The sequence below is a fragment of the Drosophila ficusphila genome, unplaced genomic scaffold, assembly GCF_018152265.1.
Source record: "Drosophila ficusphila isolate 14025-0441.05 unplaced genomic scaffold, ASM1815226v1 contig_198, whole genome shotgun sequence".
Taxonomy (NCBI): Eukaryota; Metazoa; Arthropoda; class Insecta; order Diptera; family Drosophilidae; genus Drosophila; species Drosophila ficusphila.
The window spans coordinates 10,322,467-10,350,465 of NW_025064092.1; the positions used below are offsets into that span (position 1 = coordinate 10,322,467).

Below are 27,999 nucleotides of genomic sequence, written 5' to 3' on the forward strand. Positions count from 1 at the left end.
AACTCGGGGCGCATTACCTACTCACCTATCGTGGATAAATATCTCTTGGACGCGCTTAGGCATTCACAATTTGTAGGTCATTAGAACTGCTAAATTTTCTAAATGCTCTTTAATTTATATAATTACATGGCCCAGAACTCGAATTATTGATTGAATAATTTGTGTGTGAGTGTATTTCGTTTCTCTATTCAACTTGGAAAGTGGAAAACCCAGGGCCATAGCGATTTCCGATCTCCGTCCGATTGAACGATTCCCTGATTGCCCGATCTGGGCTTTATGCAATTATGCGGGCCATGCCCTCGAGCTCTTTGATTCGGTCTGGTTCGGTTCGGTTCGGTTCGGTTTGGTCTTGCTTCTATCTACTTATGGCCATAAAGACATAATTGGCCTCAGAACACGGACTTAAGTAAACAAAAGGGGAAAATAATAATTTAATTTGAAATAAAACGAGCGGCGGCCCAATGCTCTGGGTCTTTGCACTCGTGCCTCCGCATTTATCTTTGACCTTTTTTTGGTATTGTGGCTAAATGGGTCATTCGTCAAGGTAACTTTCATTTGTGAGCTGGAAAAACTGAGCGCGGAACGTGGAACGTGGACGCACTTAATCATAATCTCATTCCTGTTCCTATTCTTATTCCTATTCTATGTTTTGTTCCTGTATCATTGGTAAGACAATCCGTCGATCTTGTTAGGCCGTGTGTCTCTCAACCCACTAATTGGTTTTGGATTGGACATGCCTGATTTTCCATTTAACGTTTCCAAGTCAAGGATGTGGGCTGCAAAACGGTTCTGCACAGAAGTAAAAACCTGCGATACCAAAGTGGTTAAAAAGAAAAAGAAAATTGTTACAACATGGGTTTGCCGACTTAGCCTTGATTTGTAAAAGTTTTCTAGGAATATTGATCTGATATTGGACTGGATTTCTTTCTGTGTGGTACTGTTACAATTACTGATTCTGGGCATCTCCATTAGCCGTCAGCCCATCAGCCCATCAGCCCATTAGCCATCAGCCATCAGCCAAGGGGTCAAGGCTAATTTCAACCTTTTGACAACTCAACTCGGTCGCAATCTCTTGGGGATCTTGGCGGCCCGTAGCCCCGGGTCCTCGATGAGCGTGCAAATTGCCGCTGGCGGCCATTCTGCTGCCCCGGCGAATCACTTTCCTGCTCAAAAGTTTGTAATTTGCCTTAATTGAATATTCGTGCTGGTCAAAGCCAGAGAAGAGGTGCCCCAAAGGCACGCCGACATTCCTTGAACGGATCGGAGTGCGCAGCCTTAATGAGCCTGGGGATCCATCGGAGTTGACAACATCCGTTGACTTTTGCCAAAGACTCCCGATTTTGTTACCCAAATGAAGTGTGACAAATCCAGGCAAAGTGGAAGCTTGGCTTCTGCACTATTTAAAATGGTAATAATAAGTATTTGATTATGAATTATTTTTCTAACCGCAAGTTAATTTTGTTGGCAATCTTATAACAATAAAATCCCTTTTCTTTTCTTTGGAAAAAGAAGTGCAACCGATGTTCCATCACTATCCTCCGCTTAAAGGGTCGGGTCTAATGACCCGTCCACCTGCCTGAAACACTTTGTAAGCCATCTACTTGAGTGCAAACACATTTGCCAATGGAAATTATCCAAGTGCAAGGATCCGAGCCTGGCTGTGGACCCGGTTGATCCTTCTGTTGATTGACTGCTTTCGTCACGCCAAGTGGCCGGCCCACTTGGCTTCCAGCCGGCCATGCCATGCCATTTATCTTCTCGTGTTCGGCGGCTACCAGGAGTGCAACATGTTAATCATTTCGAGCATCAGGCCATGTCAAATGGAGATCACACAGCCAGAGCAGAGCAGAGCAGAGCAGAGCAGAGCAGCGCTTCTCCTCCTGAACTTGCTGTTTATTTTCTGGCCAACGCCACACCACAGCAACACCCCACCAACACCCCACCAACACCAACACCAACACCAATCAACTGACCGAGGAGCCAACAAACCAACAAGCAACTGGGCAGCCAGGCAGCCAAGCCAGGCAAGCAGCCAAGTGATCCCTGATCTTCATCTGCTGTGCAAACGCCCCGCGGGGCTTGTTACAAATTTTGATGGACGGCCAGTGGTTGAAATTGATTAGCTTTAATGGTGGCAAAGTTCTCTGCCTGTCTGCTAAACAGAATGCATTCCTAATGGAAATGTGAGGAGCTAGTTGACTGGCCGAGAACTGGGCATAAACAAAATCAGAATCAATCAAATCACATCTAGACAGACATATAATTTGAAGACCCTTGTGATGTGTTGCTCTTGCTGTTGCTTAACTCGAACTGTCATAAGCGAAATGGCTAGGTGGAGTTCAAGGCTGTGTCTTTGTGCCCAGCCAGCAGCGGCCGTAGGGGGTCAAATCCGGGGTTAGGCCGAACGGTCGGGTCTCTTCTCTCTCCTCTCGACTAATTTGCTTACAATCATGGGAATCAATCACGGGGAGAGGCTCGGCCCATCTGCGGTTTTCCGACTTTCACAATCGAAAGAATTCGCCGGGCGGCCACTTTTATGCTTCATTAGGCCACAAACTATATCTCATGATGGCCGTTGCCCTAAGATTTCATATTCCCTAGCCATTTCTGGCCATCTAGCATCTGCGTCGCCTCCTTGGTTTTTCAATTTCTGAAATTGATGAACTCGCTGATGGAAATCTGTCAGCCAGCGTCGAAGTGTTGAAAGCTTGGACGCGGAATGAACGGGCTAGTGAATGCACTGGAAATTGTTAGGATGGTTCTTTATAATCTTTTCAGCTTTGTCGTAGTAACATTCAGTTTAGTTTGCCTTGAGAATATACGAATATGAACACAAAACTTGTTCAAAGTACTACTTTGGTGTCTTGAAACTTTGTTTAGATTAATGAACTCAATTTTTTGTGAGTGCCTCAAAGTTTCTAAAGCTGAAAAGCCAATACCATAGAGTGCATTAGGATGAGTTGTGTGGATTTCTCAAACAGCAGAAGGTGCAGCGTTGGGGTTTCTGGACAGACCTGCAGGTTGGCTGGCTGCTTGCACCCGCATCTCTGTTTGTCCGACATGAAAGCCCACTCAAATGGCTCGGGGCCAGGACCCGGACCCGGGATGACTGCACACAAACTGCAGACACCAAATTGATCCCCAGATTTGAGATCCCAAGAGCAAGAAGTGAGAAGACCAGGCCAGAAAACGCGACTGGAAATCGCAGCCATAATCAGCCAAGCGACAAATGAGCAGACACGCGTAATCGGAATCTGAATCGGAATCCCAGTCTGAATCTGAATCTGTGAACTGCTTTCCATCTGCTAACCGCAATCGAAGCCTCAAGTCTCTCAGTGCTGCATTCATAGACTGGATTTTTAAAAGAAGTACCTTGCCCACTTTTATTTTTTACTCATCAAGATAAAATTAGAAAAGTGCTTTAAATCCTTTTATGAAAAATATTTAAAAAATTGAGAAAAGTATTGGAAAAGTATATTGAAAGCTGCATTCTTTGTAATTTCCAGTACTAAATACAATACCTAGGTACAAGTTTCTGGGTACTGACCAACACTGTCCCCAGTGGAGTGTGCAAAATGATTTCCTTGACTGACTCGTGGACTCTCACTCGCTGGCTTTTCGCATTTCAATTTATTCTTCAGCCGACTAGAATCCAATGCCAATGGAAATTATCCGAAGAGTTCATCAAACCTTTGGTTGGCAAATGCAACCAGATCGCTTCTGCGACTACTGTGCTAAATGTTTTTTTTTTCTCCCATCAGCCTCTGGGCTTCTTCTTGACCATCATCATCATCCACATGGAATCCGGTTCCGGTTTCGTTATCGTTTCGAAGGTGACTTTGTGACTTTGAGCAGGATGTTTCCTACATCTGCATCTCGATACGGAGGTGAGACAATCCCCAAGTTGCAGATGTGTTCTGTGACTGTGGACTGCCAGCAGCAACTGGTTGAGTTGCCTCGAAAGCAATGGTAATTCGATTAGTTATCGATTACACTGACAAAATCTTAATTACTCAGTCATTTGATGACTGCGCCCCAAGATTAATCGCTCTCCTGTATTTGGCTTGATTAATGATCTTATCGTGAATATTGATATATGTTGGCGGCTTCCCCGCATGGAAATATTTTCCATGTGATTAGTTAGCAGCTTTTTGATTAGTTGGCATCCGTTTGAGTGGAACTAATCATTAACAATTTGAAACATAGGAAGATATCTATTTGATTACGAATTTGGGTCACCTTGGACCTTCCGGAATAAATCAATTGTGCAAATCCGTTCTGTCTCCACTAAACTGGCAATCAGTTGGATAGCGATTATAACTCATCCGTTGCATAAGGCGCTCGGCAGATCAACGAAAAGAAGGCAGCTTGAATTCAAGCTTGTCTCCCTCGATCTTGGCCCGACTAACTTTATTTGGAATGATTTCATCAGGGGCCGAAAATAGGCAACGGCGAATGTCTGAGAGTAGTCGTCACGCCTCCAAATCTCCAACATCAGCACTTTTTCTGGGGTCTGCAACCTAAAATTCCCAACTCCACCCCCATTTCCACCTTTGTCTCATTTTGTCCCGTGTAGTTTTTTGCTCCATTTCTGTCACGCTTGAAGACTGCAATTGAGCCAATTGAGACCCACAACTGTTTTAGTTGCGGTTTCCAAAGATGCTGCCCTGCCAGCTCCTCCGAGTCCAGTACATTGAAAAAAAAACCAACAAAATTGTCTTAAAAAGAAACCAAAATTGAGGCAAAAACATCAATTTAAGATAAGAATCTAAGAATTTGCTGAACTTGTATATGTAGAAATCAAACTACAATATTATTTATTAAACAGTTGAATTAGTTTTCTTCTGAAATTGAAATTTAGATTGTTTCTTCTCTCAGTGAACATTTCTGGAGGCGTGCAAAGAACGGGGGGCCCCAACTAAAACTAAAACAAAGCCAGGCAACGAGATAATAATAATACACATAATATTAAAACGAGAACAACGACACTAAGCCAAGTTAGCAGAGCGACTTGACAACAATGGTGCGGGAGGTGCTCCAGGAAAATGACTAATTACGTGCTGGCAAACAGCCCGAGGTTCCGAATGGGCTGCTGGACTGGTGGCAACGGGGAACGGGGTTCTTCGGGGGTTCTCCGGGGGATCTCCGGGGGTACTACGATCCACGAACGATCCACATTAGCAGCGGGCGCTGCTCGAGCTGCTCGCGTTGGTAGCGGTGAATGGTAATTGCGGACCGTTATAATACGAGCGCGCATAATAAGATCGAGAAATGGCTGAAGCCGTCACACAGGGAGAAAATTAGGTGCGATATGCTGATTCGGTTCTTAATCACGAACGTGTGGTTGTTGACTAGCATAAATAATAGTTAATCAGTTCATATCGACCCTTTGTATTTAAGGAGCTCTCTGTTATCTTTATTGTTTATTTTATTTACCGTTTATCTATATTTTTTATTTATACTTTTGTCGTGAGATTTCTCGCAGTGCCTTGCAGAAGCGGGAAGCTTATGAGATCAGGGGGTTAGGTGGCAGTCTGGATGCCCTGATGCGCATATTTGCTCCAATTCCGACGCTGGCTAAATGTGACACCCGAAGGGGAATCACATGAGCTAGTAGACGTACATATACTATATACTCGTATGCTCGTATGCATAGTACGCATGTCAGGCCCAAGAGCTCCCTCATCTCCACCAGCTGAGCCCATCATCTAATCAACAATGATGATGACGGCGATGACCCAGTTCTGGTTGCGTTTTGCTTGCAACACAGTTAGGCAAATGGAAGTCAAAGTGGAGTGCATTAGCATCTGGCACCACCAGCAGATGCAGATGCAACATGCCACCAAAATCCACCATCTACCATCCACCATCCGCCATCCACCTCTTGTCGTGGCCCAATCATCGGTAATAACCTCTGCAATGACGGAAAGATGGCTCTGGGGTGATTCGAGAGTCAGATTGAACCCTCCTCCCGCAAAGTTGAGAAGTCGGTCAAACCCAGGCAGTGGAACTCGGAACTCTGAAAATAAATAGAAACATGAGAACACATTTGGCCATTATACTATATCTTTATATGTACCAACTGCACTTGACGAACGAGTTTCGTTTCGTAGTCGTCGTTTGTGCCCATCATTAGCAACGACTTGATTGAATTTTACCTGAGAGCTTAGCATGTCTACTTATTTCTTGAATTTTCATAAATACCTTTTACCTGCGGTTAAATTATTTTCCGTTTTGTGAAAGTAGTGCCACTAATGCCAGTTTAATGTAATGGGAAAATCGGTTTTAAGCCTCGTAGACATCAATATGCTGTTAACTTATATTAGATTCTGTTAATTACAAGTTTGGAGACTTTAAAGCTTATCTGCAACACATTGTCATGTACCTTAAGTGTACCATTTTTCAATAGCCTGTCCCTGCTGTTGTTGTAGCCCCTTTTGAAGGGCCTGCGGCATCCATGTGAATCTGTGTCAGTAGGAGCATCTGCATCCGAACAATACCGAGAGGAGAGAAGACCGGGTCTCCAGCCGGCCCCCCTTGGGCGGTGTCAATTCCAGCCAGATACAAAAGGCGAAGAATGGCCAAGAGCTGTCGACACCAATTGGTGTTTTTGCCATATTTAGTTACCAGCCGAAGAGGACGGGGAGTTGGGTGCTTGGAGTGGGACTGGGACTGGGGAGTCTAGAGGCTTGGCTGCAGCAAATATGGACAAATTGCATTGAACTGAAACCGTGTTTGGATCCTAATGGATCATGCCTGACATGATTGATGATCGCGGAATCCCTGAAAGAATGGAGTACAAGTTCCACTAACTGGAGCAGCCGTAAAAGGGACTACCAAAAAAAAATAGAAGGGTACTTCAAACTTCGTTGAGTCGACAAATTGATGGCAGATCCATCCATCCATTGGGATGGAAGAACCATTAGCCATCCGATCGTCGTCGTCATCATCCTCTCAAGTGTTATTGCACCGATTTAGTTAGTTAACTCTAACAGTTCATAAACACTTGTGCTCCGAGGACAGGGAGTGGTCGGGAAGGGATGCATCCATCACCGCCTCCATCTTCATGCTCCAGGGTTTGCCATAGTGTTTTATCGCAGATCGCGACGAGTTTCGACTCAAGACCCAGGAAAATTGTCGAGAGCGACCGACAACAGTTGCGCACAGCACTCAATTTCGATGTTTACGTAATGCCAGTGATTCCGAGGCGAAGCCAAATGGACTCATCTCTGTGTTCTGTGCTCTGGGTTCTTAGTTCTGAGTTCTTAATTCTCGTTCTGATAATGTCTGTGTAGCATGTAAGCTGAAACCGCAAAGAATCTCGGGGTCTCCTCCTCGAACGGAATGCACCTAACTGTCATTGTCAAGAGAGAGAGTCACTTACTTGCCTCAAATACAAAATTCGCTCGCTTCGCTGGGGCTCCTCCGCCTTCACACCGAAAGAAAAATTTAATAGCATATAGAATAGAATCTCAACATTACTATATACACTTAATTACGTTACCATTAAGATAGAAAACGATGACTGAACACGCATATCTTTTTGATATCATAATTTGTTTATTGCTTTCCTCCCAGTTTTTTTTCTCTGTGCTGCTCTTATGCTCCATGCTCCATTCTGTGTCCGCTGCATTTCCATTAATGAAATGCTTATAGACCAAGCAAATTATGGCTTAGCTGCTCATGCGTGTGGAGCTCGCGGCCCGGCTACACTTTCCCAAGTGGAGCAGAGACATCATCTGAGGTCGCGTCCACGGGGTTAGAACACTGTCGTGTTCGCCCTGCGGCGGATTTCACTTCACTCCGATCCTGAGATCTGGGATGGGATCCGCGGTCTGCTCTGAGACCTCGAATCTGGGATCTATCATCCCCAATTACCAGAAATCACTTTCTTTCGCCGACCGCTGGCTGACCAGAAACACTTCCATCTCGCGGCTCTATTCCCAATTCCGGCCAGCTTGCGCTTGCAGCTTGCAGCCTGTGCCCATTCCTCGTTTTTCAAGTGGGTGAAATGTGATGTTGGGAAAATCTATTTAACGGAATGCACTCAAATCATGCAAAAGGCAAAAAGCAAAAAGCACAAGGCACAAGGCACAACATAAAACGTGAGTCGATGACGTGAGCCCGTCAGCCATCAATCGAGCTTCGAAGGCAGAAGTTGCTGGAGAAGATCGGGTATTTTGTTGTCATTTTCTGCGATTCTCTGATGGACCGAGGGGATACCCCTTGGTGCAAAACCACTCTTGTATACTAAACTTGTTGGTTTTTTAACGCTCAAATGGATCCATCAAATTTATGCTTTACGAATATTTAAAAAAAAAAAAATTGCTAAATCAAATTTGTCGGCCAAATCGAATCCAGTCCGATTGATCCTTGCAACCTGGCGAATCCCTAGGGGCCGGAGAGAAACAGAAACCATAACGAAAATCGAAAACTATTTTTCACAGCCTCAGCAAAAAGTCTACGGCGACGACGAGATCGTTTAGCGGAGCTAGGAGAGATGGTCTCCATCTCCTCGGGTCCAACAGATCGAATCCGAGAGCCGATGGCGACAAATGCTTTTGCTTTGCTGTTCGTCGTGGAGGGGGATCTCCGAGGGGGAGGAGAGGAGAATCGGTGGACCCATGGACCCGTTACGAGAATCGCTTTTCTTGCATTTTCTTTTGGGAAAGAAAGTTTTTCGCCAGCCGAAAAAGATCGCCCAAAGATGTAGCTTTTTGTCTTTGCTTCCTTTGTTTTTTCCTCGTTTGTTCTTTTTTTTTTTTCTTTTATATGTATTTTTTTTTTTTTTTTCTGGTGGGATTTTGGTTCTGGATCTGATTTAGAGTTTGGGGAGTTCGGAGCTATCTAACGGCATCGGTTACACTACATAACTGTTCTCACTTTCTTCACCGACGTTTTGCCGCGCTCTTTGGATTTATTGCTTCGCTTCGTTTTGTTATTATTTTTTTTTTTTTTGTTTTTTGTTTTTCGTTTGCCGTCTATTTTTCTTTTGTTGTTCGTTCTCGCATTTCCGGTGTTCGGAATCCAGAATCAGAATCCAGAACCACAGAAACTGGAGTTGTGGCATTACTTAGAAACCATTACAGGGCAAAAAAGTCAAGCTGTTCGAAGGGGGAGCAACTTAATCGGACTTAACTAAGACCGAAAGCTCTATTAATTTGACTTTTCTTAGGCGGAAAATACAAATGCCTCATTTACATTACACAGAACAGAATCTTCCATTTGTCTGGCAGACTTCTTCAGCCACTTTCACCCATTGATCGGGATCTTTTCTTTAAAGAACTCCAACTTGGCTTTGGTCATAAATCAATGGTCTTTCTTAAAGCTTCTGCTTTTGGGGGCTTTTTCGAAATAGGTAAAGAGATTATCTTAGCTGCAGAAAGGCCTTCGCTTCGCATCTCGGACCTAAAGTCCAACAAACTCGAGTGAAATCAGCTTGGGGAACCAGAAGTTATTTTCGGCATTTGGCCGCAATGAAAGTAAAACCCATTAGATTCAAGTCTGAATGGTGCGACGATGACCATAACAAGAAAGCAGGTAAACACGCCAGACATTAAAATAAAATCAAGTTAACACAAACAAAAAATTAAGAAAGAAATAATTGTCAAAAGCGGAGAAGCTCCGAAAAGAAAGGCGTAGTAGGAAAATAAGAGACGTCTAAGTTCGAATTCGAGTCGCAAGAGCGGCGTGTGCCCTTTCTTCAAAGTGAAATTTCCTTCAATGCCACTAAGTCCACAAAAGGGCACCAGCTACATAAAAGCGAGCAATTTTACTTGCATCAACTGGAAGTGAATTACGCCCTCTTGGAGCACCGAATTTCGTATGATCTTAGTAGTTATACTTTCCCTTATAAGCGTTTACTGTCTTCTGTTTGTATTCAACATTATTTGTTCTTTAAACGCACATATTTAATTTTAATTTAATTAAATAATATATTATATTATTATGAAAAACTTTATCAACTTTTAAGAATGAAAGGGTATACGTTATACAGCGAAACATGAAGAAGATCCAAAAGCAGGGACACACACGCACTGTCCGCTTTGAAAAGTGCGTAGATCATTACCAAGTTACAGCCGCTTCTGGCATTCTTTTCGGCTTTCATTGAAAGGGGAATAAAAGTGCACTGATAAAAATGGGCACTGTAACAAACTTAGAAATAATCGATCAAAAAATATAAACTTATTTAATGATGCTATTGATATGAGAGCTTAGTCACAAACTTTTAGAGGCATGCTGCTTTGAAATCTGATAAAAAATAAAAAAGTTATGGGTCTAGAAGTGCAGAAACCCTTTAAACCCATTTTTCAGAAATTTGGTAAGGGGTAACATCATTAAAATTGAAAAAAAAAATAATAATAAAAAAATAATAAACAAAATATATAAAATTAACTAAATATGCAGTTTGTTGGAGAGTTAAATTACAAACTTCTTGATGTGTGCTACTCCGAAATTGGATGCCAATCAAAAAAATTAAGGGCTTTGCAATGCTGTGTGTTTCACAAATTTTATAAAGTGAAAATTATTTTTCTGAGTGGAAAAAAAGGGCAAAAAGGCAGCGAAGATTTTACTGGATCTTAAGACCACATTTATTTTGCGTTTAATTGCCACAATTGTGAAATTAATTTCGTTTTCGTTTTCATTGGCCAGTGAAATCTTCATGGTGGTTTTTATGCCTTCATTTTGTGGATGACAGACGGGGGTAAGATCGAGGGCTTCGAACTCGTCTCCCTTTGAGAAAACCTGCAGAGAAAAACTTTTGATTGACGGCTGATTGATTGGCTTGCATTGCCTTCATTATTCAATCGAGAGCTGATTCGCATTATTACGGAATGCTCTACGTTTTTTTTTTTTTTTTTTTTTACCAGGGCATAACACCTAACAGGAGTGCGACAGTTTCCACAGTTTTAATTTGGTTGCGCAGATCTCACACATTTATATGCTTTTCAAATGTCTAAAGCTTAGTGAGTTCTCCTATTATTTGGATTCCAGCCCAGTGCTCTCGTTACAAAAGGCTTCGAACTAGATCGACTAGAAACAAAATCTGCTATTAGTTCACATTCTTAGAATGCCGCACTTCCAGGGCTTCCCACATGATTCTCGGCTCTTGGCTGCCGATTGAACTCAATTGAGTTGTGGAGTCATCGTCAATTGTGTTGACTATCGTCATTACTGGTGATCCCAATCCAGATTTGTTTGCACTCGAAATTAGTCGAGAGTTGGCAAAAAGGTGCCGCCCTCATTCGACAACAGTCGACTAAACATGGCTAAAAAAAAAAAAGAAAAAAAGAAAAAAAAGAGTGTCGGCCAAAAAAAAAAAAAACAAGACAGAAAGAAAGAAAGAAACCAACAATGAAATGCGGGAAATCGGGGGAGAATCGCATCAGAATCTCATACAAATTTGAGTTTCAAATCAAAAGCTAATGAAAAGGTTATAAATGCCGTTAGCTGGCAGTCGAGAGACAGTCTGCCATAAAGTCAGAAATTATGCCAAATACAAAGAGGGAAGAGTCTCCGGCCTGAGACTGCGTTGCACTGGCACAAGAATGCCAAACATGCAAGCACACTGAGCGAAATTGTGATCAATAAAATCCCTGGATCCAAGGATGTGCAAGTAAAATTCATGAAGTTAAAAGTGCAATTCAGAGAGATTTACAATTTATGATTTTTAAAAAACTGTTGGTTTTTATTGGCTATAAATACAATAGCATGCATTGTTTATCTTTGTGGTAAATAAATTGATTCTATATATCCAAAAGGATTTCTTCGAGTGCCGGACAGTTCGCATTCACACGCCAACTGGCGAGGTAGCAAACGGCGAATTGATGCCGCCGATGATGAGCTGCCAGTCAGTCAGGCTAAGATTGAGATTCTGGCTAAGACCCTGGCCAAGACCTCGTCGACTTGGATTCTGGCAAAGCCTCAAAAACTGCCAGCATAATGAGAAAGCCAGCGGAGGGAGAGCGAGAGGCGGGGCGGGGATGCCTGAGATTATGCTAATAAGTTGGAGCTGCTGCTGCTGCTGCCGCGTTCTTGTTGGCCAGAACGGTATTGGTAACCGAAGAGTTGGTCCAAACCAAACCAAAACGCTGCAAGCGACGACAGCGACACAAAACCCGACGAACAGACCGCGATGAACGCAGAGTGCAATACCCTGGGAATACTCGATTCTCTAATTAAATTAATATATGAACAGTCAATCGGAATCTTTCGACTAGAATTTTATTTAAATATTTTGGAATAGTTTCTTTTTGGAGTTTAGTTCACAGACTGGAATTCTACTGTTAGAAATAAAAGTATATTACAAATCTTAGGAAGATTAAACTCCCTGCGTTAGGGTATAAAAACAGGGGCAACAACAACATGGGGCGACATGCACAGCAGCAACAGCAACAGCAGCAGCAACAGCAACAACAGCAGCAACAGCAGCAGCAGCAACAGCAACAGCAGCAGCAACAGCAACAACTTGCAACAGCTTGCAGAACAGCCGCAACGGAACGTCAGAGACAAGAAGACAACAGTAAAAGCCGAAGCTAAAGCTGAATCTCAATCTGAATCTTAGTCTTGGTCTGAGGCAGAGTCTTCGGCTCAAGTTAAAGCCGAGTCTGCATTCTAGGTCACTGACTACTAGGAGCAAGCCAGGCCGAGTTGCTATGCAGAGAAAGAAAATCTTAGTAACTTAAAAGTGAGAATATGCTATACAAATAAATTAAATATTTATCTGTACTCCCAGATCACTCTTATCTTAAGAAATTCAATTTAGAACTTTAGAAAATCCGTGTTGTTCCGGGCACTTAGATCGTGGCTTTTCTCGCAGTGTGTTGCATGTTCCATGTTGGCGTTGGCCAACGTCTCATTCAGTTATCAGTTGGCTGGCGAAACAGGCGAAACGCGGCAAAACCCGGCAAAACCCAGGAGTGGGATGTTTTGAATGTTGAGGACTGCCATTGAAAAAAAAAAACAGAGATTGGGGAGGTTGGAGGATGGAGGATGGAGGAGGCCACCTCAAAATGGAAATCGGTCAATTGTTGCCGCCTGGTCAAACTGTCAGCGCAAGCGGTCGGTCGGTCTCTGTGCCATATTGTCTTTTTGGCCTAAATGGCATTCCAAATGGATTGGCAAGACTGCCAACAGCCAGAAGAGCCAGATGAGCCAGCCGGCGGGGCAGTGGGACAAGGTGAAGCCAAATGGCCAAATGGTAATGAGACTTGACATCGCCGGTGCAGCATTCAACATTTTTTCGGGGTGGGGTTTCCAGTTGCCACATGAACTGCAACTGCAACTGCAGCACGGCAAATGAAGTTATAGGCGAAGCACTCCGCCACATAAATGGTCATTGGAATAAATTGGCAAATCCATTGAGTTTATTTTATGAAAATTGCCAGCCAACTTTCTTTATATTTGGAAGGTAACAGGTTTTATGCAAGGGGTGGCCTGCTGATTGCATTTTTGTATAATTGTTGGTGCATATATTTATCAAATGGTTATTGACAGTAAATATTAAAATAATCTAGTTAACCATTAATATTATCTTTCTCTACCAAAATATTCCAATGAAAAGTAATCTCTAAAAAAGATTTCGTGGGGAAAAATGTAAAATTTGCAAACAACCTCCTAAATACCATGCATATGGTTTCCCGACACGAATGCTCTTAACAGTTCTTTGGCGTGTCTACTGTTGTCGCTTTTAATCAGCATAATGATAATGAATGGGTTCCCGAGATAATTATCTGGCGATAATGATCTCGCAGTTAGCTGTCGCGATCGCTGACAGAATGTGTCGCGTTCCAGAGGCAAATTGACAAAACCAACGAAATTAACGACCACACTTCTGCCGTTGATTATGATTGATATTATACAAAACTATACGAACCAATACCGATATATAGCGACCACCGCTGAGCAGATCGCATCGACGGGGAATAGAATCCAACAGGAATGGCATTAGAAAACGGCACATGATTGCCGAACGAACAAATCGCGAGCCCGTTTCTCGTCTGGATTGGGAACAATCATTTCATTGCTCGTCTAACTTCCAACGATGACTCACTGTCGATTGTCATCATCGGCGTCACCATCATCGCTAATCCGAGCCCAACCCACCAGATTTGCTTCGACGCCGCCTCCGTATGCAAATTGATTAGCATTGTCTTGCCATTTCATTATGAATGATGAAGAGTATTTGGAGTATACTCTTTTTGGGATTCGCCAGCATATATTAAATATCTTAAAGTTTTATTAATGATCTAGGTTCAGCGTTGATCATACCTTATAGGTGCAAAAAGAGTACCACTAATTTATCTAAATATATTTTATATTAGTCATCGCGGTCCAAATGGGTAATATCACTTTCTTCCGTTGGCCAATTCAAATTTAGGTTGGGTTCTTCGGGGTCAGCAATCCTACGATCGGTTTGTGTGGGTCGTGTATCACTTTCATATTGATAATCGTCATAAATCGCCAAATATTTATATGGCCAAATGGAGGTTCTATTTGGAAGACAGCGAGCGTCGTTTGTTTGCCCCTCATTGTTGGCTCTTATTTTTGCGGGGAATCAAAAAAAAAAAAAAACAAAAACAAAGCGAAATAAAAGAGGTAAAACAGAAAAGAAAAGGCAAATAACTGAGACACACAAAAAAAAAAAAAAAAGACCACAGCTGACCCAGTAAAAGAAAAAGTTTATTTTTATTTTTGTCTTTTTTGTCGGCCTCTGTCGTTCGTTTTAGTTTTTTTTGCGCATTTTGCCCAAATAGATATTAATTCTTAACGGTTTTTACTTTCACGTTAGAACAATATGGACAGGGTGATAATTATATCTAAAGAGGCGGCGAGTTCGTTGCCTAAGTCTTTTGTTGCTCCGTCTCTTCCGTTGCGAATATTTTGACCCCTCGGATATTGTATGTTTAGCCTGCTCTATATCCATAAATCGCCGCATATCTCCATCTGTTTGCATACAGATTTTAGCTGACTAACGGACTTGGAATGAGGTGCCGAGTTTGCACCAATTCCCGCTTTGTTGTTTGCTGTTTGTTTTCCAAACCACTCGAGTTCAGCAAATAAAAAATTCTTCACAAGGATGCAAATGGAGTTTTGTCTGAAGTAAAAGAATTGGGTTTTTGCTGGATGCTGTCAAACAAAACAAAGTGGTCGAGAAGGTCATCATCGCTTAGATTAAGCTACTAAGAACAGAGGCCAAATATTTTCAATTCGGTTGAGTAGTAGCTTTGCTGATTGCAATTTTATTACCCAGTAGTCTTCAATTTGAATTTGGACTGGCGCGACCAGTGGGCTTTTAATGAGAACTCCCGAATTATAAAGCCGGAGCTCCGATTAACGATCTGTAATGCACCCGGGCCAAATCAACTTAACGATTAGAAAGAGGTGTTGATTACTTGGCGAGTCTTTGCAATCAGTTACCCGCTGATTGGACTTCCTATTTTTTTTTTGATTTTTTTATAGAGGGGGCTCATGCGGCGACTTTGGGGTGAACGTAAACCCAATTTCGCCGACATCTCCATATACATGCTGTATGCTATTCTATCCACCGCAAATGGGGTCATGTAGATGCGCTCTTGAGTGATACTCAGTAGTCAGTAGTCGGTACTAAAGTACCTAGGTGAGGTGTTTGGAAAATAGATACCTGAAAACGTGAGTGTGGACAAAAGTTTTCTTTAAAAACGTAGCAGGAAATAAAACATACTTACAGATGAAATGGCTTAAAAAATATTTAATTTGAAATATTTACATAAGCATCTATTAATCAATGAATAGCTGGCGTTCTAGATACACCCAACAACTGCGGATCGTGGACCATTCATCATAGCAGACATACCGTACGTGTCATGATCTGAGGTCGTTTCGACCAGCATGCAATCCCGGCTTAATCCCCCCGATCTTCTCTCATTTTTTTTTTTTAGTAGCAATCTTTATTTGTGTCGCGGTTTCGGTTTTGTTTTTGCTGCCTGTCGGCTCATTTTGTGATTTTCTAAATAAATTTTCTTGTTTTCGTACAACTTTCACATGTGAGTGTGACGACGGCCGTCATTGCCTCCCCTTCTGGCCGCCAATTTTCATTTCCCCTCGCCAACCATCCAACCGCCATCATCATCTTCGTCCGGTCCCCAGCCCGATGTCGATTTAATGTCTTGGCCGCATCGGTTATTATGGTGGCGATTTTTTCTCTTATACATATTTTGTAGCCTCTTCAGCTCTGTTTTGTGCTTAAAAGGGTATTACGGGGATGATGGAATAGGTGAAAGCTGTTCACTTGCTCTTTGAAATTAGAAAGAGAACCTTTAAAAAGTCTGAAGGAATCTTAGTTAGCTATCTCTATTTATAGATACTACCCTCCTGATAGTTAAGTGTCGTTTGATAGCTCGTTTGATTCATTGAACTCTTTTTTCTGGTTGCAATTCCTGTGGTTATCGTTTAGCCAACATTTTGATGGGTTTTAATTCCGACTTTATGGTTACCTTCTGTTTTACAGCTTTGCCTTTATTAATTCCAGGGCATTTTTCTCTTCGATGTCGAACCGGTACCGAAATCTTTGTCTATTTTCTTTGTGGTTTTGTGCCAGCAATTTTTCTGATTTTCCTTTGGCAGTCTTGCGGAGCTATAAATTTAATTTTGATGCAAAGTTACAGCTTAATTCTAATGCCCAGGGTGCGAGACAGTGGCTGCAGCGCGGCGAAGCATCATCATCATCTTGGCTAGCAATTGTATGACCAGCGGGCCTCTTCCTCCGTCCTCCGTCCGCCGTCTCCTCTTTTTTTCGAGTCCCGCCTCCATGGATTCCGAGGCATTTCACTTTTTCCCTCATCTTGTGCAAATTCTCCTCCGCCTCCCTACGTTTTTGTTTTTTTTTTTCGTGCCGCAAATGATGATCGATGTGCGCTTCGCATGTCTCCGCCATCTTCATTTAAATTGGCAAAATGCAAAATGGCAATCAATGTCTGCCCACCTTCACCTCCACCTCGAACTACTACTCCTCCTCCTCCTCGCTGTCTTGTCAACAGGTGATGCCAAAAAATATTTAGATAAATGTCAGGGCGACCGGCGAATGGGACAAAATTAATTAGGCTTCTAAATGGGCAACGCCTGCCACTCAGGCCGGCAAATGCTTCCTGATCCGACGCTCTTCTGCTCTGCTGCTTGGCTGCTCTGCTAAATCCCACGCTAATCACCTGGATTGGTGGCTCAGTGGCTCAGCGTCAGTCGTCGGCCATAATAAATGACCAGGCTAAGTCCCATACCCGATCCCCGATCCCCAATCCCCAATCCCCGATTCCCGATCCCCTCGTAACCCACTGTTCTGACGTCTCCATCTCACTTTCCCAGGGGAAAGCACTGAGAGAAAGTGTGTGTATATCTTGGACAAGGATAAGCTGGAGAAATAGGATTGGTTTGACCGAATCAAGAAAACCAACAATCTTGGAAATATTGTACAAATATAGCTAGACTAATATTATCATGATTATTTGATTAATTTGAATGTTTAAGGATCATTATAAGTATTTTTCGTATTTGCCCAGTGTATTCCTGTTCGTCCGCTTTTACTGCTGCTTTTGAAGGCGCTAATTAGCCACGTTGGCTGATTGTGTGTTGGTAATGGCTTTTTGGGCTTTTTGGCCGTTTTGTTTTCGGACAAACGGAATTGCTGCCACTCCGCGCCAGAGGTGTGAAGAGTGCCAAGGAAAGTGGCAACTGACGGAGGAGTGTTTAGGCCAACTCATGATGGACACCTGGAAGCGCTCGACTAGCGGAGATTGGACTGCCGACGCAGATGAGCAATGATCATGGGGATTTCTCGGCTTTATTAGCGCTAATGCCGTGAGTTCTGGCCGGGCGGAAAGTAGCTCTGAATTCTAGGAGTTATATGTAGCTTTAGGCCCTACTGAAATTATAATAAATTAAAACGGCTTTGGCTAATGATTCAACTTCTCAAAGGAACATACTCTTGAATATGTTAGGGAATGAATTAAAAAGAAGTGGTTTCATATTTCAATTCTATGTGTATGATTAAAAGTTATAAGTAATGGTTAATGATTTAATTCCGAGAAGATTGAATTCTTAATAGAAGGAATACAAAGTTCTTAGATGATCCTCTAATTATGTAATCACATGTTCCCTTCGGAATCCCCTCGGCAATGCTGATAATAACACAATCTGTTTCCCAGCCCATAAAATCCAGAGATCTAACACACCGTCCCTGCCCCCACCCCAATATAGAAGACAAGGGAATCCATCATTATATCTCCTCATTCTACGTCATTTGGTTAACCCATTCGCCTTGAAACTCTTCAACCTCTCCACTTCTCCCGCTGGCGATCAACAGCTTCCGGTTATAATGATCAAACGGGGCGAGATCCATTGACGACTTTTGGCCGGTGATTTTTTTTTTTTTCTTTCGAGCTCCCGTAAAAGTCAGAGGCACGAATCTAGTTGGGACAATCAATTTCTCATTGGAAGAAAGCTAACGGGTTAATGGCCATCTGTGGGCCATATCGGCGCCTCCATCACGAACCAAATAGTCCAACCAATGCTACAAAGTAATTAACAAGAAATTAAGTTGAATCAAGCAGCGGACTCAAATTAACAAGAGATTATTTGCACGACGGTGAAAGGTTATCCGCAGATGATACCTGTCGAAATTACACAAAGCTGGAAAATAAGTAAATGACAGAAAGTATACGACAAAGGATGGCCAAATCCTTGAATCCTTAACTTTGCTGTAATATAGAAACAACAAAAAAGAAAAAGTCCCAAAGCTCAGGAAGTCAATAACTAACGAGAAAGCTGGAAAATCTAAGCAATTTTCGTTGATCGAAAATGCAGAAGCCAGAACCAGAAGATCGGGATGATAGGAGGAATCAGAAAAGGTAGCTGAAGCCAAGAAGCCAAGAATTTCTGGTGGATGGCGCCCAAAATCGAGTGAGCGAGACAGTTGACACAACGGTGCTTTCCCGTATGTACACATGTCTGATTATGTTTGTTTGTGAGATGCAGTGTAAGGTGGAAAATTGGGGAAGGGGTACGGAAAACTAAGCGGAACCCAAAGAGCGCGACGAACCATTCTTCTATAGGTAATCCCATAGGATCATGATCAATTCGAAGTTTGTGGTACATGGCTAAAGACTGAGCAAAACTCTTAATAAATATAGGTCCATACTAAATTTTAATACCTATTTTTTTTTCCTTTAACTTTGTTAATTTTCCCTAGAGGTGCTCCCAATAGAGTTCCCAGGTTTTTGTTTATCGAACATATAAAATTCTGTTTATTGCTCAAAAAGTGTATACCCCATATCGATTTGACGGAAGTCTTGAGCTCTTACTTGTCTCATTTTAAGCGATTTCTTAACGCTTTCGCGCCGGCTGCTGCAGTTGCTTCTTCGACTCGATCTTATTCTTAGATTCTTACGACTTTGCTCTGCTCTGCAATTCGTTCCAATCTTAATTACGGTTGCCACTGTTGCAACAGTTGCAACCGCAGCAAACTGCAACTGCATCTCCACACCTCGGTGAAAAGCAATTCATTTTGCTGTTATGTCAAGCTTTGCTTGACGCACTTAAAGAAAATCGAGATCAATTTGAATGCGAATCCTAATTAAATGTTTTTACATCTCTGGCATACCTTAAACAAGTTGGTTTATTTATCTTTGGAACAGTATACCACTGCAAATACATTTTAGGGTTGCAATTAGGATTCCAATCGATCTTTTTCGGTGTGCAAATACTGATTCTGATATCGATTGATGTTGCTTTAATAAATTATGATTGGAAATGCAGCTGCACTAAAAGAGAGAGAGACAGCTCAGGAGGAGAATCAGGAAAGAATTCTCTGTTAGCCAACTCCTCGAGCTCTCTGTTAGCCATTTGCTGTTAGCCAAATGTTAGGCAACAACAGCATGGCAATGACCTGAGTGCGTGGAGCGACTTTGGTTAAGTTCTCATTGCTCATTGCTCACTATTCACTCATTGATACACAAAGAAAAACTGAAATGTCATATGATATTTGCATCAAATTGACAATCTATCTTTTTAAAAAACTACACTGTAATTCCTAATAAATTTTGGAATAAACTAATTCTTAAGCAAGCTTAATGGTTTAAAATCTCCACTTTTGAAACTACTAAGTGGTAAACAAAAATATCTAATTATGACCTTTCTTTTGTTTCAAATTTTTGTAAATGTAAAACTTACATTTCCTGTGAAACTGATGATACAATAATGGCATTGTTCTCAGTGATCTAACTACTCACTAACCCCGCCACGACTTACTTTAATGCTTATTTTCTTGGTTTCTCGCTTCCCCTAGTTGCTCCCCCTCGCCGCTCCCGCCCCTCCTCCTATGACACAGGCGACCGTTAATGTATAATGCAAATATGTGTTTCACATCGTCATTTCTCTTGACACCCCACACCCCGTCGTAATCCCCCTTTCACCGAGCGAGTTCAAATAAAGTGCCGCTTGGTTCCGTTCCATTCCGTTCCGCACTTTTGCCGGGCGATCAAAATTTGTCCATTACGACCCTGTTTTAACGGCCATGCAATGGTTTACTATGCGATATAATGGGGGATATATCAGGTGGCATTGCCAGAAAAAACTATCTGGGTGGCTAAATTAACAGCTTTATTGCCACTGGTGTGCACACTGGATAGCTGGAAACTCTTCAACGGAGAGAAACTGAACATTCGGGGGATCAGTGTAGGATTGGTGTTTTATTATCCTTGCTGCGGGGGAAATTCTTCACCTCAATGATTTTTCGACAGATACAGATCTTATTGACTAAGGCGATAACTATTTTGTGATTATTGCTTGTGTTGGGAGAAATCAATAACCTTTTTTTGATAACTGATCGTTTTTACTTTTAAACTTTATTTTATTGTGATATTAATAACTATTAAAAAAATTACAAATGTGTAAAAAAATTCTCGTTTTCATATGAATAAAATAAAACCTTTAGCTGTTTATCTGTTTGAGAGGTGCTTACTGTCCATGCAAATTGTTGTAACTCTGTTAACAGGTGCCGTTGCAAAAGAAGAAGGTCGCTCTGAGCGCAGCGCTCACTGTCTTTTCACCTCTCTTTCTCTCTCTTTCAAGTTCAATGCTACGGCCGTACCTCCCACCGCCCATAAACTTACAAGGCGACAGAGAAAGAGCGAGAGAGAGCGGCCTCGGAAGAGAGTTGTAATTTTGAAGAGCGCTTCTCTCAATGCCCTCTCTCGCTTCTTATACACCCAGAAAAACGCTTTAATTTGTTTATTTTAAATTATAAATAAAAAGACAAAATTCCAAAAGACAATTGGTTAACAGTTTTCTCCAAATAATTTAAGTTTTTAAAAGTAAAATTTGATCAACTCTGCTAACAGTCAGCAATTGCCCAAAATGTATAACAAATATTTCGCTGGGTGTACAATCGCTGGAGCGTGTGAGTGCGCTGGTGTGTGTGTGTGTGTGCGGTGGAAATGGGGCTTGTGCTGCTGCTGCTGCTTTCTCTGTCCGTTCTTTGCCGCTCTCCGGATCTTGGATTCGGACTTGGGTTCGAGTTTGGGCTTGGATAGTTCTTCTTCTTGGACGGATCGCTGGGAAAGGCATAAAAGTGGCGCTCGACCGCCAACAGCAGCCATTGCGCGTGATGCAATTGAAGTGCTAACACCTCGTACCGCTCGAGTTTTCAGCCAGCAGTTCATCGCCAATCACTATATCCACCAGCGGATTCAACAGCACCGTGGACAAATTCTTTGCCTCTTCTTTTTTTTTTTTTTGGTTCAATCGCGTGTGTGAAAAATCTCACTCCTTGCGGCTGCGATTTTGGCAAGTGAACACAACAAGTGAACAGCCACAAAAGATCAATACAAAACACAAAAACTGTGAAAGTGCAAAAATACACTGAAAAACACTTGCAAAAGGATTAAAGCAAAAGCCTTAAAAAATCGTGCAAAATATACCAATCAAAAGGTAAGCCCAGGACCTCGAAAAAAAACTTGCAAGTGATTTTTTTTATTCATTCATTTTTTTGTAATCAATGTGGACAAATCAAAATTGTGAGCCTAAGGACTACTCTTCCCATAGACAGACTTTTATCCTGTTTAAATAATCAATCATTATAATCTATAAAGAATTATCCTTCTGGTTGGACATGTTAAAAGCAAAACTAAATCCATTAATGAAAACAAAAACGGTTTCGACCAATAAAAGGATATTAAAAAAAAGTCCAAAATTTAAAGTATAAATGTCTATCTTAAATCAATAAATAAAATTATTTAAAATGCAATCACAACAATCCTCTACGCAGAAAGAGGAAAACCATTTTTAAGAAATTAACATTTCAAAAGTGTGTGCATCTCTTCTTCCATTTTATTTCCACTTCTTGTTCTTAGTTTCCATTACAATCATGATTGCCGCCTTTCTCGTCGTCAAAAGTGACACCTTTCTGAGTGAGTCGGTCTCTGTCCAGGAGGTCTTTTCTGTTTTTTTTTTTCTTTTCACTTCTATTTACTTGGCCAATTGTCACCTGCTCAAATTCCCCTTTCGTGCACCTTTTAGAACCCTTTTCCCCCACAGTAACGGCACAGAAACCGAAAGACTTAGGCAACGAACCTGAAAAAAGGAAAGACTTAGGCAACGAACTTGAAAAAGGAAAGACTTAGGCAACGAACTTGAAAAACGGAAAGACTTAGGAAACGAACTCGGGATTTCCTTAAAATTCGTGGTGCATTATTCATGTGCATGACCGATGAGAGTTGCGTTTTTAGAGCTTGCAAAGGCATAAAAACTTATAAACATTATCTCAATCGTTCAGTTTTCAAATTACTCTCCAATAGGTGAATTTAAAAAATTATGAAAATTAAAAGTTGCAAGTGCTAGTAACCTGTTAATGCTCTTTTCTCGCGTTTGGCTGTTGGTTGTTTCAGTTTTCTGCTAAAGTCATTAACGCAATTAACCGTTATTACCCAGCGGTATGGTCACCCAATTCATTAGGAAAGCATTTAGTGGCCAGTGTTCTTGTGCGTGTGCGCAGAAAAACTAAAGCAACGGTCTCGAGCATGAGAAACGCATTAAAAAAAACCACCGCCGAAGAACAAAAACAGAAACAGAAGAACATTGCGGTTAAAAATGTGAAGAAACCGAGAAAGATACCGGGGACAACACGAAAACCCAGCCCAAAGCCCAGTTTTAGGGAGGCCCCCAGATGGTGTGTCTGGCGTCTGGTTTAATGGGTTTCCCAGTAGCAAAACGAACTCGGTTCGAATGAAAACTTTATTGTTTTCAGCGCCCGGAAATAATGTAATAATCTTGCATAAAAACGACCTCGGCCACAGAGTGTGCGGGTTATACTTTTATAATCGAATCGTAAAATATTACGAAAAAAAAAGTGAGGAGCAGAGAAAACAAAACATGGCGCGCAGAGAGTCATTAAACGCGATTTGGGAAATGGAACCTGGAACCTGGAACCTGCAGGCGGAAAACTTCTGCACTTCGGGAAAGAAAAGCGGCTAACAAAGAACCCAAGTGCCGACCCCAAGGGGCAGGCATTAGCATTCCAACATCAATTAATGTCTTGCCGCGATGCAAATCAACGACAGCGCCATTAAACCAGCCATCGCAATCCATCAATTGAGGCAGAAAACATGGAAAAAAAAAAAATAGAGAAATAACATCGCATTTTCTCCTCATTAAAGACGGATTTCCACTTTAAACTCTCAACTTACTCGGCACATTTCTCTTTTCCAATGCGTGTTCAAAGTTGACCCAAAAAGAAAAGAAACAACAACAACAACAAAGAACCCAAAAGCAAAAAGATTTAACGTTAAACGCGAGCGTACGTTTTTGGCCCAGTTTAGACCAAAAGCGGAAATTGGTTGCGGGCGGCCGACTAATTTGAAATTCCAAATGAAACGAATGAATTCGCTCTGATTGAGATGAGCAGGGAAAAGCTCCCTCTGGCGGTCACTCCATCTGGGTCCGGTCTTCTCCCCCTTTTTGCTCTTCCCGTTTCTCTATTCTTCTATTTTTTTATTCCCCGTTTCTTCGGCCGGTTAAATTCTGGCACATCAAAGCACAGAAAATAAAACGGATTTAATTTTTTTTTGCGGATCCTAAACTTGGGTACTATCACAGCGCCCCCTGGCGGTGGCTGCAGCTGCTCTTCAAAATCCGTAAGAGTGTTCATCAATGTATTCATTTTATTGAGATTGGGAAGTATTTTAATTAGAAAAACTTTTTAAGCGAATATTGAAATTTATTCTTGGTTTTTAGCCTAGAACCTGTAAATGATAGGAAATCAAACTTGAAGATTCTCAAACTTTTTTTTTGATAACTTTATAATTGAATAAGACTTTTCTGTGACTTCCATTGATTGACTGTCGCTTGATTACCTAATGGACAGCCCTCTTCGTGTTCTCAGCCTCCCCTCATTAGCATTTCAGATTTCATTAGCTTGCCGCTTTGGTGGCCTTCTTTTTGGCTTGTGCCGCTTGGCTTGGCACAAATTCTCCTCTGCGCTCCCCTTTATTCTTTCTTCTTTTTTGGGTTGCCTATGTGGGTCAGTTTGGATTCAATTGGTGGCACCTGTTCGGCCCAGACGCATGACAACACACAATTGGAGTTGGGCGATTCGCCAGGCGAATGAGTAGAGCTCACCCACTCACTTAGCACCACTTGCGGGATTTCGAGGGTCTGTTGAAGAATGGTGAAGCCTGAGTTGATGAGTGATGAACAACGAGTGGCGAGTGAGGATCACATGAGTGACGAGTGATGATTGAAGTGCTTTCTGAGGAGAGGGGCTCATGGGTACTCAGACTGGCTCAAAGTCAGCGAAAAACAATCTCTTCAAGTGCAGAAATCTTTCCAAATTAAGGCTACTCACCGTTTAGGGGCTTAATCAAATTTTATTTCATAAAAATCAATCTAAGCTATCTAAGTCATAAAAGGAATCATTCTAAAAGAATTTGATCTCGAAAACCAACTGGCCTTGAAGCAAATGTCGGGGAATTGGAGGAAAGTTCTGCAGTCATCATTCTGCCTTTCTTTTTTTTTATTTTGGCAATAAAACAGAAATGGTTCCAAATCTAATTTGCTTCATTGTTTGGTCATTGTAAATATAAGCCAGATCATCATCGTGATTGGGTAGATTCTTGGGCAGCGATGATGATGATGATCTGGCACTTGTGTCGTCGTTCCAGCTGAAATCTTTTCGTTTTCTTTTGACGGAAACAAAACGAAAACACTGTGCTTGCTATAAAAGAAAAACACAAAACAACTGCCGAAGATCTCGCTGGAAGAATCTGTGCTATTCCAACGGTTGTTTTGTTTACAGCCCCGGCCAAACTTCCCCCATATTTGGTATTATAAGCCATATTAAACCGAAATGCTTCTTAGTTATGACTTATATAGCTATAGTTCTTTGCGGCGCGATGAGAGAGAGAGGGGAACGAAATGTGGGCCAAAGTTGTGTGTCGGATCTCTGTTTTTGGCTTTGGTCTCGGTATATTCGGTATATTGGCTTATGGTGTTTTTTTTTTGTCAAAGCACAATGACGCTGCCCAAACTTTCGTTCCCAATTAGGCCAAAAAATTATTCAATTTAATGGGTCGATATCAGTGAATGCTCAGTGAATGCACTTAAATGGTGAATAATCGGCGAATGAATGAATGTTCCAGATTGAAACGAATGCAAATTCATCTGACTAATTTGAATGGGTTATTGTTCCGGAGCAAATAGAATCACCTAAGGCGATTGAGTATTAATAAAAGACTTATAGAATGCATGAGATTCTTCTGAAAATCCTAACTGTTCGTAGACTTAATTAACCATCAGTAAATTGAGCTATCAATACAGGGATTAAATCATTCACATGTCCCGACATTAAATGCAAATCTTATGAATTAGCGTGTGTACCTCAGACCTCTTGAATTCCTGATCTTTTTTTGTTCTTGCTTGGGTTAAAAGAATTTAAGCTTTCCCATCAAATGAAATTAACATATTTTTCTTAGAATTTAATAGTTATATTTCGAACGAAAGGTATACATCATGGCACTTATAACTTTCACAAGCTTATCTACCTTGAGCACGAAATGCTGAGCTCATAATTACGGGCAATTAAAGCTGTCTGTTCTTCCTTTCTTTTTTTTTAATTGGTGTAAATTACCAAAAAATTCAAATTTGAATTCAAAATTGATTGATGGGGCGCTGAAAGAAAGGTCTTCTTCCCATCAGAAATCAGACGAAATCAACGAGCTGGTGAACGTGTGAAAGTGTTCCCATTTCATTTTCCTAAGTTCCGTGACCAGTGTCAATTTCAAGTTCTCGTTTCGACACATTCCAAATGCTTTTTTGTTTTTCGGTGCACTTGACGTGCTCGTGGGGAAAACGAGTTGGCCAAAGAAAAGACATGGGCTTTTCTTGGGTGCGTGAGTGCCGCCCATTAGGTTCATACACCTCGTTGTTCTTGGTGGCTCAGGTGGGCTGGACTGCTGGAGTTCACTGTACCTGGTTTAATGAGCACACACACAACAGAAAAGGGCTAATTACGAGCGTCATGCGTATGCAAATGGCAATTTGGGGGGAGGCAGGCAGGCAGGTAGGCAGGTGAAGCGAAGGTGGAAAGTGTGTTTTTGGAGTGTGCGAATGTTCTTTCTCTTGGCCAGAGAATGAGTCTCCTCGAACTCAATCTCCGCCGGAATCCGAAATCCGGAGCAAATCCAGCGAGGCGTTGCACTCTGCATTTGCATAGCAATGGCCATTTCATTTGAATGGGGAATGATTACTTACCTCTTTCATTCTTTTCTTTCTTTCTTCGCTTTCCCTAGCCGGTCGCGTTTGTGTCTTGAGTCTTTTGTTTTTTCCATATGGCTCTCCTCGGACTGGGGAAGACTTGCAATTCGGTCAAGTAATCATTTATTCTCCGCCTTAATTGCTGGCATGTTGCACTGTGCTGGCTTCGCCACTCGCTGTTATTTTAATTACTCAGCATGTTGCATGCAAATCTAAATCTCGTAGCTGGAAAAACTCTCAACTCGAGCGATTTTTAGCCTCAAATGGGTAATGGGTAATGGGTGTGGTGCGGTGCTATATGGTATGGTGCTATATGGCATGGTTAAGGGGGGGAGCTGTATATATCAATATGCCATTAGCTGGCGGGGTAAAAGCCGTGTATCTTTGTATCTGTGTATCTACCTACTAGTAGTTACCGTTACGCAGCAAGAAGATGCCACAGAAAAACATGTTTTCAAAGAACCAGAATCGGAGTTTCGGCATCTGAATGGGAACTGAAAACTGAACCGCGCTCGCCGCCTCAAATGGAATTTTCATTTTTCAACTTTTGCCATCGTAAAAGGCCAATATATATATGAGTAACCCTCCCCCCTCATCGGAAAGTGGCTTAAATTAAACGAAACGAGAAGAGAAAATAACAATAAAGGCCAGTAGAAAAAGAAGATGAAGTCGCTGCAGCACAAATCGATTGGAAACTCGTTTTCAACATCATTTGACTGGAAAGTGCATTTTCTGTTATTAATATATAAGAAAGAAAGAGATGCGATGGAGAGGCCCAGATATGTTATAATTAAGTGGCATTGTTTTCAGGTGGAGTGGAAGTGGAGTGCGATCCGTTAGAGAAAACACTTGGTCGAGTAAAAGATCCCAATCTGGAGGCGAACTTGAGGAGTGGAAATGCCGGAATTGGGATCATCTTGAGCTCACTTCACTTCACTCAAGATCTTTCAATAATATGTTGAAAGTCAAGTTTTTTTTTCGATTTTTTTTACTTCTTGAAACCAACCGACGAGGAAAACAATCTTCCTAATAAATTTGGTGCAGCGTCCATAAAATGGAAAACGGAGTACTTAAAGTGTTTATGAAGATGGTCAGAGAAAGTATTTTAAGAGTAGACAAAAAACTGTCAGAGGAGAGGAAATAAGAAGTGCAATATCTATTTGACTGACAGGTTTAGCAACCTCTTGGGCTTTTCTTCGAGCAAAGCTTATCAAAAACAAT

General features: G+C 41.7%; 1 protein-coding gene across 1 annotated transcript in view; it reads left to right on the top strand.

The window, feature by feature from the left end:
• Positions 1–21,614: 21,614 nt before the first annotated feature.
• LOC108092855 overlaps positions 21,615–27,999 on the top strand; it is a 35,007-nt gene continuing 28,622 nt past the window's right edge. The window contains exon 1 of the mRNA XM_017192675.2: positions 21,615–21,960. The gene's annotated coding sequence lies outside the window, so the exon portion shown is untranslated. The remainder of the gene's footprint in view (positions 21,961–27,999) is intronic.